Source organism: Taudactylus pleione, unplaced genomic scaffold (genome assembly GCF_031769625.1).
Source record: "Taudactylus pleione unplaced genomic scaffold, aTauple2 ptg000054l, whole genome shotgun sequence".
NCBI lineage: Eukaryota > Metazoa > Chordata > Amphibia > Anura > Myobatrachidae > Taudactylus > Taudactylus pleione.
Genome location: NW_028284456.1, coordinates 2,699,919 through 2,713,211, shown reverse-complemented (window position 1 = coordinate 2,713,211; position 13,293 = coordinate 2,699,919). Strand labels below are relative to the sequence as shown.

The following is a 13,293-nucleotide window of genomic DNA, read 5'->3' as shown; positions in this document are numbered from 1 at the left end:
TGCTATTGCTGATACACTTCAATTTATGCAAGCACAACATACAAAAAATATTTTTCTTTTTTTGCCATGAGTACAATAGGTTAGGCCTTGCAAAATAGTCTTAATTGTGTAATGCTAATGTAGCCAGCTTTTAAATAATACCACATCTTACGTTAGTGCACTAAAACAGGAATTTTAGTTCTTTAAAAGGATGGTTACTGACACTTGTACAAATGAAAAGTCATCCATCAAAGTTGGTTGCAAAAATTAGAACAGAGGTTCCAAAATGTGGTCCTCAAGGCTCCCCAACAGTTTAGGTTTTGGAGATCTCCATGATTGAGCACAGGTGACTTAATTAGAACCTCAGTCAAATTGATTTAACAACTGTGCTAAACCATGGAAATCTTTAAAACCTGAACTGTTGGGGAGCCTTGAGGACCGCGTTTGGGAACCTATGAATTAGAAAATTCCTCATATGGTATGTTAGTGACACTGTTGTGGGTTTACATTTGAATGATCGGCCCAGTTTAGCTGCCCTTCCTGTGCATGTGAAAGCTTGCTTAATTTCTAATTATTATTGTTTTTGCTGTTTGCATTATAGCTGAAGGGAAAATGCATAGTAATTAAATAAAAAAAATAAAAAAGATAATACTGCGTGAATGTGCTTTTGTTTCGTAACTATATGTTGATGCCAACATGTTGAAGCTAATGCATCCATAATAGCACAATGCCATTGCATTGAATGTGGATATCATGTATTTAATGTAGAATTGCTTCTATCATACTAGTTTTTTAGCAGGGCGGCTCTAGAGTATTTCTTAAAAAAGATTAGGTAATTAGCTCCAGTAGTGCTAACTGTTTTACTGGAGCCATTTTTGTTTTGTATGTTTATAATACAATAAATAATTAAAGTTATGTAAAAACATCAATTTACCAACTGTATGACTAATGCAATGTTCTGAAAAAGGGTCCTAATTTAATTCAAAGCTCAAGTAACATATTTCCTTTATTAGGAAAGAAAGAAGGCACAATACACCTTTACTAAAGGTCTATTTAAATAGATGAAAATCGATCAACATCAATGTGTTCCTGCGGCTAAATTACACATTTACTAAGTATTAGTAAATGTGTGATTTAGCCCTAGAAACACATTGATGTTTATTGATTTTCAGAAATTTTCGTAGATTGTGGCCCATATTCAGTTTGGAGCGAAAAGCCGGAATCGGCGAAAAAGTTTCGCCGATGACGTCATTTCGCCAGGTGAAAAAGTACCGCCGTATTCAATTTGAAAGACTTTCCGTCTAGGCGGAAAGTCAATGCAATGTAATAGGCGAAAAAGTTTTGCCGATGAATAGCAGGCGGAAAAAAGTGCAGAAATGGGGTTTTGGGGTGCAACGTTGCGGGAACCCCCGTGCAGCCTTCAGACAGTCCCCCAAAGGTAAACTGCGTAAAAAAAAATTAAAAAATAGTTAAGAACACCCCAAAAAATAACTTTCATTTTGGGGGCAAAAAAAAATGTTGGGGGACAATGTTAAAAACTAGCAAACTAGACTCCAGGGGGGTCCCCAAGTATGCCCTAGGTGTTTTTTTCATTGCAGGTGCTTGCGAAAGGTGGATTTTTCATGATTTTTTAAACTTAACTTTACCAACTTTTAAATATGCTGGTCCCCATTTTCACGTACCCCAAATTTGCTGGGATAAGTTATTTTCAGCAAAAAAATCTCCTGAATACTATACCTTCAGCAAGCCAAATCGGGGGTAACCATAGCCAACCCCCATGTCAGAGCATCTTTTGGGGGGTGTCAGGCTGATTTCCCAAAATCTGACATGACTTTCCGCATGTTTAAGTTTCGCTGGGTCCCGTTTTCGCACACTTTCAAATGGAATACGGGGATACGCGGGCACTCGTGCAATAAAAAGTATCGCAGGTCCGCTCAAATTGAATAAGGCTCTTAAAATCAATTAAAATCAAGGTTCAGTAAATTAGTATGCCCCCTAGACTCTGACTTGTAATTCAACTACTCTAATTTAGTCACTGTGTATTTGCATTACATTAAAGCCTGCAGGGTTAAACAGTTTCCATTTAAATAGATAATCATAATCATCAAAAAATCATTACTATTTTATTGTAAAAACATAAAATAATTTTTTTTCATGAAAATACCATACAGTTTAATGTTAAAAAAAAAATGCATAGCTTTGATTATATTTGTTTCTTTAGTTTTAATGTGGATCTTGCTTAGAGCAGTTTTCTGATGAGAGCTGGTATTTTCAGGATAATGTCCTGTTATTCTGCTGTCACTGATTTCAGTGTGTTTGTCTTACAATTCCTACAGTAGGTTAATATTTAACTGTTAACACTTTGGGCTTGATTTTAAGCCCAATGTCAGGCGGCAGGTAAATCCGCGGTTTCATAGGCTTCTTGCAGTACATCACAGTGGACTTTTTTACTCCTATGTAACATGGACTTTCTGTCCCTCATGTTTGGAGTGAAAGATTGCAGGAGTGCAAGTTCTGTACAGTAAGATCTTTCTAATCTTATTTGTATTAAGGAGTAAGTTGCATATCCAGAGCACTATCTTCGGCAGCTGATGTGAAAAAAAAAGCAGAAGAAATGAAAAAAATCTTGCATCCCGCCCTCCCAAATGAGAGACTAGCACCAGTTCTATAACCTGGGCAGGTTACCACTAATATAGGGGTGGGTGCAAAGAGCATGCTCCTTCATATGCAGTAAACAAGAAACAGTGCTCACACCATACTTACCGACATTCTGGCAGCCCTCTCTGGGAGGAAGCTGCCAGGTTGGTGCCGCAAGAGGTGTGAGGGTAGCTGAAGTGGGCAGTGCCAGTGCGAACGCGGTATCGTGGCACCGCCCCCGCTTTAAAATGCCGATACTACCAGCATTATAAAGCAGGGGGCGGGGTTATGTTGATAGGATTAAGCGCAAACCGCGTCATCGCACTCCGGGATCACCCACTTACATGTGCGTTCACGGGGGCCGTCAGCCATTCCGGGAAACTTGCCTACTCAATTGGGGGGTCAGTAGCTGCACCGGATTTTCGGTAGGCTCCTGGCAGTCCCAGGAGAGTAGGCAAGTATGGCTCACACTATAACAGGGGCTCCTAGAGCATGGGTTTCCCTAGTCATAATATTAGACAAGCTTCATCCTAGAGGAGTTAGGTTCAGAAAATAAGAATGTGCAGGTCCACCTCCATGCTGAATATCAGCGAGGACCAAACAGTAAAGCAGAATGGTTTTATAAAGCTCCAGCCAATCAGAGATATGACAATCTGATTGATTATTCGCCAACAAGCCCCTTTTCCTTTATCCATGCATTGGCTGCACTAGTAACAACTTCTCATTTCTCATTAATGGTGGGTTTTTTTTTACTTCAACATGGAAGAAAAGATGATTCCAAGTAGAAATTTTAAACATCTGGTGTGTATGTAATATTAATTTTTTGCTTGCAGTTTGGTTTGGGAAAATACAGGTTCCAATAAGCCCTGGCACTGGCTACAGCATGCTCTGGCAATGCAGGGTAGGCATGCTGGTGGTTTTAGTTTTACAAGCACCAGAATACTCAAGTGGTTAATGACTGCAGGGGCTTGCTGTGACTTTTCACGCTCTTGCTTTGGGGGAGATGTACTAAGCCTTGGAAAGAGATAAAGTGGAAAGATAGATATAAAGTACCAACCAATCAGCTCCTAACTGTCATTTATTTTTCAAACACAACCTGTAAAGTGACAGTTATGAGCTGATTGATTGGCACTTTATCTCTCTACGGGATGTGGTCATTATACCCTCTCCCCTTAGTGCCTAACCCTTCATCTAGTGCCTAAACCTAACCTGAACGCTAATCTTCCCCCTAACCCTGCTACTTGCGTTCGGGGGCCGGGATTCTGACAGGTGTCGGGATTCCATTGCCGGGACTTTGACCGATGCAATCACCGTAGTCGGTATAATGACCACATCCCGGAGAGAGATAAAGTACCAACCAATCAGCTCCTTACTGTAATTTATTTTTCAAAGACAACCTGTAAAATTACAGTTATGAGCTGATTTATTGGCACTTTATCTCTCTCCGGGATGTGGTCATTATACCGACCACGGTGATTGCAGCAGTCAAAATGCCGGCGATGGAATCCCGACACCTGTCAGAATCCTGGCCCTGGCATCCGAACGTAAGTAGCGGGGTTAGAGGGAGGGTTAGTGTTCTGGTTAGGTTTAGGCACTAGGTGAAGGGTTAGGCACTAAGGGGGGAGGGTTAGGTTTAGGTTGCGGGGAAGAAGGGGTTAGGTTTAGGCACCAGGTGGGGAGGTTAGGGTTAGGCACCGGGGAGGGAGGGTTAGGGTAGGGAGAGGGGAAGGGTTAGGATACCAACCGATAAGTGTCAGTATCCTAGTCCTGTCGGGATGCCGGCATCAGGATTATGACCGCCGGGATCCAGAAAGCCGGCATCCCGTACCCAACCCCAGTCTCTCCAAGGCTCATCTCATATGTTTTAAACATTCTAATAAATAAGTGGGGCTGCATGCAGTGATGTAAAATGGAGCATGTACAAATTAACATCTTTCTGAGGGCCAAGGCTTCCATGGAGGGGCAGCCATGCCACCAAGATGGTGTGGTCATGTACCCTGCATTCACAGCCCACACTTGCACCCTCACTAGTACTGGGACACAGACGATCTGGCAGCACTAGCTAAATAGTGCCTGGTTGCTCTGAGGAGAGGATGGGTTTTTTTCGTGACCAATTTCTTAGTCCCTCGAACTAGTGGTAACCACCCAGACTGGTGCTGGTACACAGTTGAGGGTGCATTGGGATGAAGGCTTTTTATTTTATGTAAGTTAATGAAGATGATTACTGTATATTTGCTCTGTATGCTTCTAGATATGCCACATATGTATATTGATTTACATACATATTAGAATGTGTGTTTGGCACAGTTTTTGCAGCCATAAATTTACACATACCTTCAGCCCACAAACTTGGTGATCTATTCTAAAATAGGCCCGTCTTACAGTACATCCTATAAAGTCTTTTTTTATTTCAGGTTAAAATTGATACATGTTTATTACCTACATGCTTCATACATGAAAATGAAAATTCTGAGTTTTAGCAACTTTAAGACATTACAGCACATTTATTTTATTTATTATCATGCATATTTTGTGCCAGTCATAATGTGATTTTTAATGGTAATGTGACAGGTTCCTTGAAGGACAAAAGGACACTTGTGAAGCCCCTAACAAATATAATCTTGCCTATTACTGAGCTGCGTTATATAAAATACAAACCACAGTACAATACAGAAGCTTGCTTAACATACTCAGCGCTTATTTAGCACCAGAGGGAATAAATGTATAAAAAAAATATATAAAAGCAAACCCTGAAAACTTATTTGTAATTATTATTTTATATTTTATACAAAGCATCATACTGAAAAAGAATAAGCAACAGATAATACAGAATAAGCATAAATTACAACTGCAAAGTTTAATTAGGATAAATCCACATCAATTGATCCAATATTCAATTGCTTTTTTACCTAAGGTTTCCTATTTCTATACTAAATGACTACAAATCTGGAATATCATGTAGTTTTTGAGTTATAAGGACTAAAAAATGTAAAACAAATCCTCAAATACTGGCACCTGTGAGCATACGAACATCTCATTTTCTCAGGCCAGGATGAAAATATTAAAATGAAAAACAAAACATATTTTGTTCAGAACATAACAGACTTTGATTTGATATACCATGTGATTATTTTTAATGAAGTCAACATCTTACGGTCACAGGCTCACATATTAAAAAAAACAGATTTCCAAACAAAAACATATAGTTTACATTTTTATAATGTTTATGCCAAATTTTAAGTTGAGATCTTCTTTTTTTTAGTCATGTTAAAAAAAATGGTGACAACTGGTGCTTTTTACTTTCTTATTTTTGGCAGTGTTTTTTTTCCTTAATTGGTTTCATTAACTGCCTTATAACGTGGAAACAGTAAATTTCTCTGAAATTTAAAAAAAATTATTCAATTATTTGGGTAATATTATAATTCAGTTAATTCTTTTGACAATTTTAAAAGTAGCACGATCAAGAACACTGATTACGAAAGTAATGATCCCAAAAATATTGTCAACAGTTTTTTCTTTATATATTTGAATGAAATATTGTACAAAATCAAAAATGTTTGCGTTATTAACTTTACAACTGTACATTTGGTATGGACAGTTTTAAAAGTTTAAAGAATAGGCACAAACCTTTTGAACATATCAAATATTGTTTTTTATTTTTATAAGCGCTTTTAAATGTATTAGTCTGTTACCTTTGAAATGTTGACTTCCGGAAGCCTAATCATGTGGTATATCAGATTAAAGTCTGGCCCTGATTCAGAGCTGGACGCTCTGACCAGAGCGCTCGCTCTGAATCAGGGCCCACCTCCATTAATATGGAGCGTCCTCCTGGACGCTCGTATAGCTGTGGGTCACCACCCACAGCATATACGAGCGTGCAAAATGATGGTCGCGATGGTCTTGACCATCGCGACCATCGGAACTGCGAGTAAAAGCCTGCGGTTGGGTTTCTCAACCGCAAGGCCAGGAGTGATTTTGGCTCTATCAGAGCCAAAATCACTCCCACTGACATCACTAGTGATGTCAGTGGGGCCGGCTTCAGATGGTAGGCGTTCCTTTGGGAACGCCTCCGTCTGGCAGCACGCCCCCTTTGATGAGACACTCCGAGCGAAGGAAAGTCCTTCGCTCGTCGGGTCTCACGCATGCGCACGACGGAGCTCCCTCCGTCATGCGCATGCACAGTGGGGACCATCGACCCACTTGCGAGTGGACTGCCGCTCGCGAGTGGGTCTGAATGACCCCCTCTGTTTTTAATGAACTAGATGTTTTGTTTGTTTGTTTTTATGATGAAATATCCGAATCCTGGCTTGAGAAAATTATATTTCCGTATGTTCACAAGTGTTAAAATTTGTAGATGAGAAAATGTATGTTTGACGTACTCTCTTATAGTATTAAATGTGTGCAGAGAATAAAAGTAAATGGTAAGGTTATTTGCATTGAATCACTTGACATGGAATGGCCCATTAGTATCAAGTGTACACAACATAGTGAGCTTAAGCATGTGTTGATTATATTTTCATGATAAAATTAAATTATTCTAAAGGTGTTATTCAGGGTTGGGTATGGAATGTCGGTACTCAGGATCCTGGCACTGAGAATCACACCGGCATCCTGACGGGAATAAAATACAGACAGTGGCTTGTATGTACCCTAACCCTACCCCTAAACCTAGCCCTCCCTTCCCTAAACCGAACATTTAAACCCTCCCCGCAGCCTAACTCTAATCCCTCCCCTACCCGCAGCCTAACCCTATCCCTCCCCCTTGTGCCTAACCCTCCCCCTAAACCCAGTACCTATCGTCGGGATGCTGGTGGCAGGATTCTGACTGGTGTCGGTATTCCGGCGCCGGCATTCTGAGAGCCAACTACATCCCATTATTCAATATAACAGTCAATAAAACATTCAAAATGTACAGTTTATAACACAGCCTGAATGAAGTAATCAGTATTATTTATCTATCTCATAAATTTTTCCCCAAATTGGCAGAGTAGTGTAGATTCACTTGTAATATATCCAGGTGTCATGATTGTAGTTGCACCTAAATGCAATATAAACATGTGGCTTAGTGCAAAATTGATGCACTGCTCAAAACTATCTCTCCAAGAGCAAAGGGCTCAAGCAAAGGTTGATCAGGGGCATTAATCTGCGATTGAAATACATTACGTAAGTACGTCAGTCAGCCACCGTGCTTTGAGTTCAAGTTTTTTGATTTGATGATGATGATGTCGTCAAGAGACTAACAGAGAAAATATGTATACAGAAGAATTCAAACTGTGGGGGAGCAAGTCTCATTAAGACTATATTTAGTTTCCAAGAAGATTATAATAAAAATAACTTGTTATAACTGAAGTTGTTTTAAAAAAGGGTGTTATATGGGAGAGCATTGTTTGAAGGGCACTCAGTGGGTTTCCCTGAGCCTGAGGGGCGGTGGAGGCAACTGCAGGTTTTCTGGAGGGAGGGGGGGCCAAATGCTTGATTTTAGAGTGAGTGTGGACAGTCCATGAATGGGCATAATTAGCACTTAACAAGTTATAGTCTGCCACTTGCAAAGTGCAGTTTATGTAAAACTTTAGATATAGACAGTGCCAGGAATCAGAGTAAACCATTAGTTGCAGCAGTAGTGCAAGCTGCATCAACTGAATGTTTTAATTTTTGTTGATATGGGCACCATCCCACAATCTAACGCTGGGTACACACTGGCCGATATATTGGGCGATCAAGTGATCGGCCAACATATCTGCTGTACGTCAGCCAGTATGTACAGACGATATGTCTTTGAATAACGTCGTTCACAGACATATTGCATTGGCTGTGCAGCACAGTCAATGGATAGATATGTCTGCAAACATATCTGTCCATCGGCAAGTGTGTATGGGCGATTAGCCGATTGCCCATGCACACACAGCGGCAGCCATGGGGAGGGGGGTGGGCCCGACCCTCCTCCCTGCCAGCGGGACCCGCGGCTCCTGTATAGATAGATGAGTCTGGTGGAGCGACAAAAGAACCTACAGTAGCAGCAAACCAGGATATATGTGTACACATTGTTCTCCTTACTGTATATACGGAATAGTACTGTATATGCAATACAGTATTAATAATAATCACTATAGGTGGTATATATTATAGGCTGTAGGGTAAAGAGTCTAAAAATCAAACTTTTTTTTTTAATCTCATATAAATAACAGATACAGAGTATAACCAGTAGGAGACAGAAATTAGCTTTCTAAACACACATTCTCCCTCTTCATGGTAAGATGCCTGTCTCTTTTTGCTGGCAGCTGCTCCCTGGTCCAGTGCGCCAGCTGCTCCCTGGTCCAGTGCGCTGATTAAGCGCCCATATACACTCACACAGTAGACTTGGTAGGTGCCATAGGGAATGCACAGTTGCTCAGTTCCAACCCTTATATTAAATGTTGGAGCTGCAGTTTAAGTAACATCATATTATTTATACTGCTATTGTGATAATGATTTGAGCTGCTGGCTCTAAAGGGGGGTTTCCAGGTAACACCCCCTCCTGTGTTTGCCCTTGGGGTTTTTTATTGGACTGCAGTATGATATTTTGAGGTGTGGCTCGAGGACAAATAAACATCATCCCAGATATGATAGGTACACTGCATAAATCACTGTTTTTAAAAATCATTGTAAAAAGTGAAATATCTTAGACCTAGATCTAGACTTAGGTGAGATTGTTGAAGTCACATAGTGAGCAATGTAGCTTACAGAGCAGACAAAAAATTATATTTCTATTGTCGGACTGGGGCATGAAGTATCCCCTGGTGGTATGCACTGCTAGGGGGCCCATGCTTAAGGCATCGGTCGCAATACTTTGACTTATATTCTACTTGTTGTAGTCTCTAGATTAGTTCAAGTTTGTGTTATGTTTTGTGGACTTAAGCTGGCCACACACTAGACCAACTTACATCCAACCATCCAACTAATTGATTGGTTGGAATGAAAATCTGGTAAGGGATGAAAGCAAATGACAATCAGCAATTTGCTCCCAAACGCCGGAAAATGGACAAAACTGTTGTTTGAACAAATTGTTTAGATCAAACATTTAACAAACTTGTCTGAATGACCATTTTCATCTGTTTTCTGGCATTTAGGAGCAAATTGCTGATCATCATTTACTCCCATACATTACCAGATTTTCATTCCAACCAATCAACTAGTTGGCTGGTTGGATGAAAGTTGGTCTAGTGTGTGGCCAGCTTTACTATAGTTTGTTTTCTTTATATATAAAAATAAGTTTATTTTACAACTTTCTTTTCAATGTTTTTGGTATCCTTTTTAGATTAATAACATGACACAGATTAGGCAACTATCACAATATTTGTTTATGACATTTCAATATTTAATTTCTAGCAGTAATGTTAAAATTGTTTGCATTTCCATTCTTTTTGTGTACTGAGAAACCTATTGTACCTCTATATTTACACAGCAGTATGTGCTGTATGCATTGGGGACAGGCATAGCTTTTTTTCTGAATGCCTTAATGTATTTATATATTTGTATGCTATCTGTATACTCCTAAATAAAATGTGTTTGAAGGAAACAGAATTGTATGTTGATAATTTTAATAAAGCTGATGTTTACTTAATAAATTTACTGAAGACAATTAAATACTTTTTTTCATTATATTTTAGTTAGGGTGTACCAAATCCATAATTTCAGTTTTTGCCATTGTGCAAAAAAAAATTAAAAAATTAATAAACAAAACTAATTTTCATAATTTGTATGCATAGTATTGCACCATCTAAATATACCTATGTATAAATACAATGCAAACATTCTGTCAAATCCTGAATTATTCGTCACATATTTAAATTAAATGTGAAGTGTTTGATTATAAAGTGTTACAGTGTATCCGGAAAGAATTCACAATGCTTCACTTTTTCAACATTTTGTTATGTTACAGCCTTATTCCAAAATGGAATAAATTATTTTTTGTCCTCAAAATTCTACACACAATACTCCATAATTACAAGTTGTAAAACTTTTGTTTTAGATTTTTCAAATTTAATTAAAAACAAATACTAAGAAATCACATGTACATAAGTATTCACAGCCTTTGCCATGAAGCTCAAAATTGAGCTCAGGCGCATCCTGTTTCCACTGATCATCCTTGATAAATTCCTACAGCTTAATTAAAGTCCACCTGTGGTAAATTCAGTTGATTGGACATGATTTTGAAAGGCATACACCTGTCTATATAAGGTCCCACACTTGACAGTGTATGTCAGAGCACAAACCAAGCATGAAGTCCAAGGAATTGTCTGTAGACCTCCGAGACAGGATTGTCTCGAGGCACAAATCTGGGGAAGGGTACAGAAAAATATCTGCTGCTTTGAAGATCCAAATGAGCACAGTGGCCTCCATCATCCATAAATGGAAGAAGTTCGGAAACCACCAGGACTCTTCCTAGAGTTGGCCGGTCGTCTAAACTGAGCGATCGTGGGAGAAGGGCCCTAGTCAGGGAGGTGACCAAGAACCGATGGTCACTCTGTCAGAGCTACAGCATTCCTCTGTGGAGAGAGGAGAACCTTCCAGAAGGACAACCATCTCTGCAGCAATCCACCAATCAGGCCAGTATGGTAGAGTGGCCAGACGGAAACCACTCCTTAATAAATAGCGCATGGCAGCCCGCCTGGAGTTTGCCAAAATGCACCTGAAGGACTCTCAGACCATGAGAGACAAAGATTGAACTCTCTGGCATGAATGCCAGGCGTTATGTGCATGCGCAGTAGACTCTGGGCACTAGAGTGTGCCCGGAGTCTACTGCACATGCGCATAACACTGGAAAAATGGCCGCAGCGGCCATTTTCAGGTGTTCTGAGCACATTTGGTATGGAATGCCGGCTGCCGCATGACCAGCAGTTCGAATCCCGGCTGCGGCAGCCCGACAAAACAGCAGAGCCCGGCAGCGGAAAACCGACAGCGCTGGACATCCCGATCGTCTAAAGGTAAGTATAAACTATTCTATTCTAACCCCCAAACCTCCCCCCAAGTACCTAACCCTAACCTCCCCCCTCTAAGTGCCTAACCCAAACCCCCCCTTCCCCGCTGCCTAAAGCTAAATCCCAGGGGGGTGCCTAACCCTAAGACCCAGGGGGTCTAACCTTCCCTCCCCCTGGCCTAACCCTCCCGGGTGGCCTAAACCTAACCCTCCCCCCTCGCGGCTGTCTGCTTGCAGCGCCCGGCATCCCTTCGATCGCAATGCCGGGCGCCGGTGTGCCGGCATCGGGAAAATGACAGGCATCTGGATTATAGACGTCTGTCATTTAACCCTAGCCAGGATTAAGGATTCTAGATGCCGGCGGTCAGGATTGCGACCGCCGGCATCTTAAACGTATCCCGTTCTGAGCAGCACTGATACCCGATGTGGGACCACAGACAGGTGAGTTTAAAATAATATGGGTGCAGGGTGTGCGCTATATAGATACGCCACTGGGCCAATGCTATCCCTACAGTGAAGCATGGTGGTGGCAGCATCATGCTGTGGGGATGTTTTTCGGAGGCAGGAACTGGGAGACTAGTCAGGATAGAGGGAAAGATGAATGCAGCAATGTACAGATACATCCTGGTTGAAAACCTGCTCCAGAGGGCTCTTGACCTCATACTGGAGTGACAGTTCATCTTTCAGCAGGACAATGACCCTAAGCACACAGCCAAGATATCAAAGGAGTGGCTTCAGGACAACTCTGTGAATGTCCTTGAGTGGCCCAGCCAGAGCCCAGACTTGAATCCAATTGAACATCTCTCTAGAGATCTGAAAATGGCTGTGCACCAACGCTTCCCATCCAACCTGATGGAGCTTGAGAGCTGCTGCAAAGAGGAATGGGCGAAACTGCCCAAAGATAGGTGTGCCAAGCTTGTGGCATCATATTCAAAAAGACTTGAGGCTGTAATTACTGCCAAAGGTGCATCAACAAAGTATTGAGCAAAGGTTGTGAATACTTATGTACATGTGATTTCTTAGTTGTTTTTTTTTAATAAAATTTGCAAAAATCTCAAAAAAACTTTTTACACGTTGTCATTATGGGGATTTGTGTGTAAAATTTTGAGGACAAAAATTTATTTATTCCATTTTGGAATAAGGCTGTAACATAACAAAATGTGAAAAAGTGAAGCATTGTGAATCATTTCCGGATGCACTGTATGTGCTTTTGCATATAGAAATATAACAGGGGATTTGGGAGACTCATATAGCTGGGTATAATGCTGTGTAAAGGTGGATGGCAAATATTATTTAAAGGTTGCACAACAGATAGGCATATTAACATATGCCATGATCCAGAGATGTATCAGGCAGTGAGGAATATGTTAAAATATTACCGACTGAACCTGTTATCATAGCCATTGTATAATGAAAATGACGCATGGGATAATGTACTAGAATGTGCATATATGCAGCACCCTATATCATGCAGTTAGACACTTGCTTTCTTGATCTAGCAGACAGTGTATCATTGAAAATGAATTGCTGGGTTTTTGCACTTTTGTATAGTTTTAGCAACTAACTCTAAAACTCCCAATAATACAAAATTAGGACTCGCATAAAGTAAGTTTAGCACCATAACTAGAAGCATGCTTCCAGGTTATTATACCATTATAGTACGAACTGTATTCCGTATTCAGCAAGAAATCCCAAGAGATCAATAGGAGATGGAAATAAAC

The 13,293-nt window shown here is 40.5% G+C and overlaps 1 protein-coding gene across 1 annotated transcript in view; it reads left to right on the top strand.

The window, feature by feature from the left end:
• The window catches only part of STAC (SH3 and cysteine rich domain), a 325,716-nt gene that overhangs the window by 216,630 nt on the left and 95,793 nt on the right, over nucleotides 1–13,293 (top strand). The gene's annotated exons all lie outside the window — the stretch shown is intronic.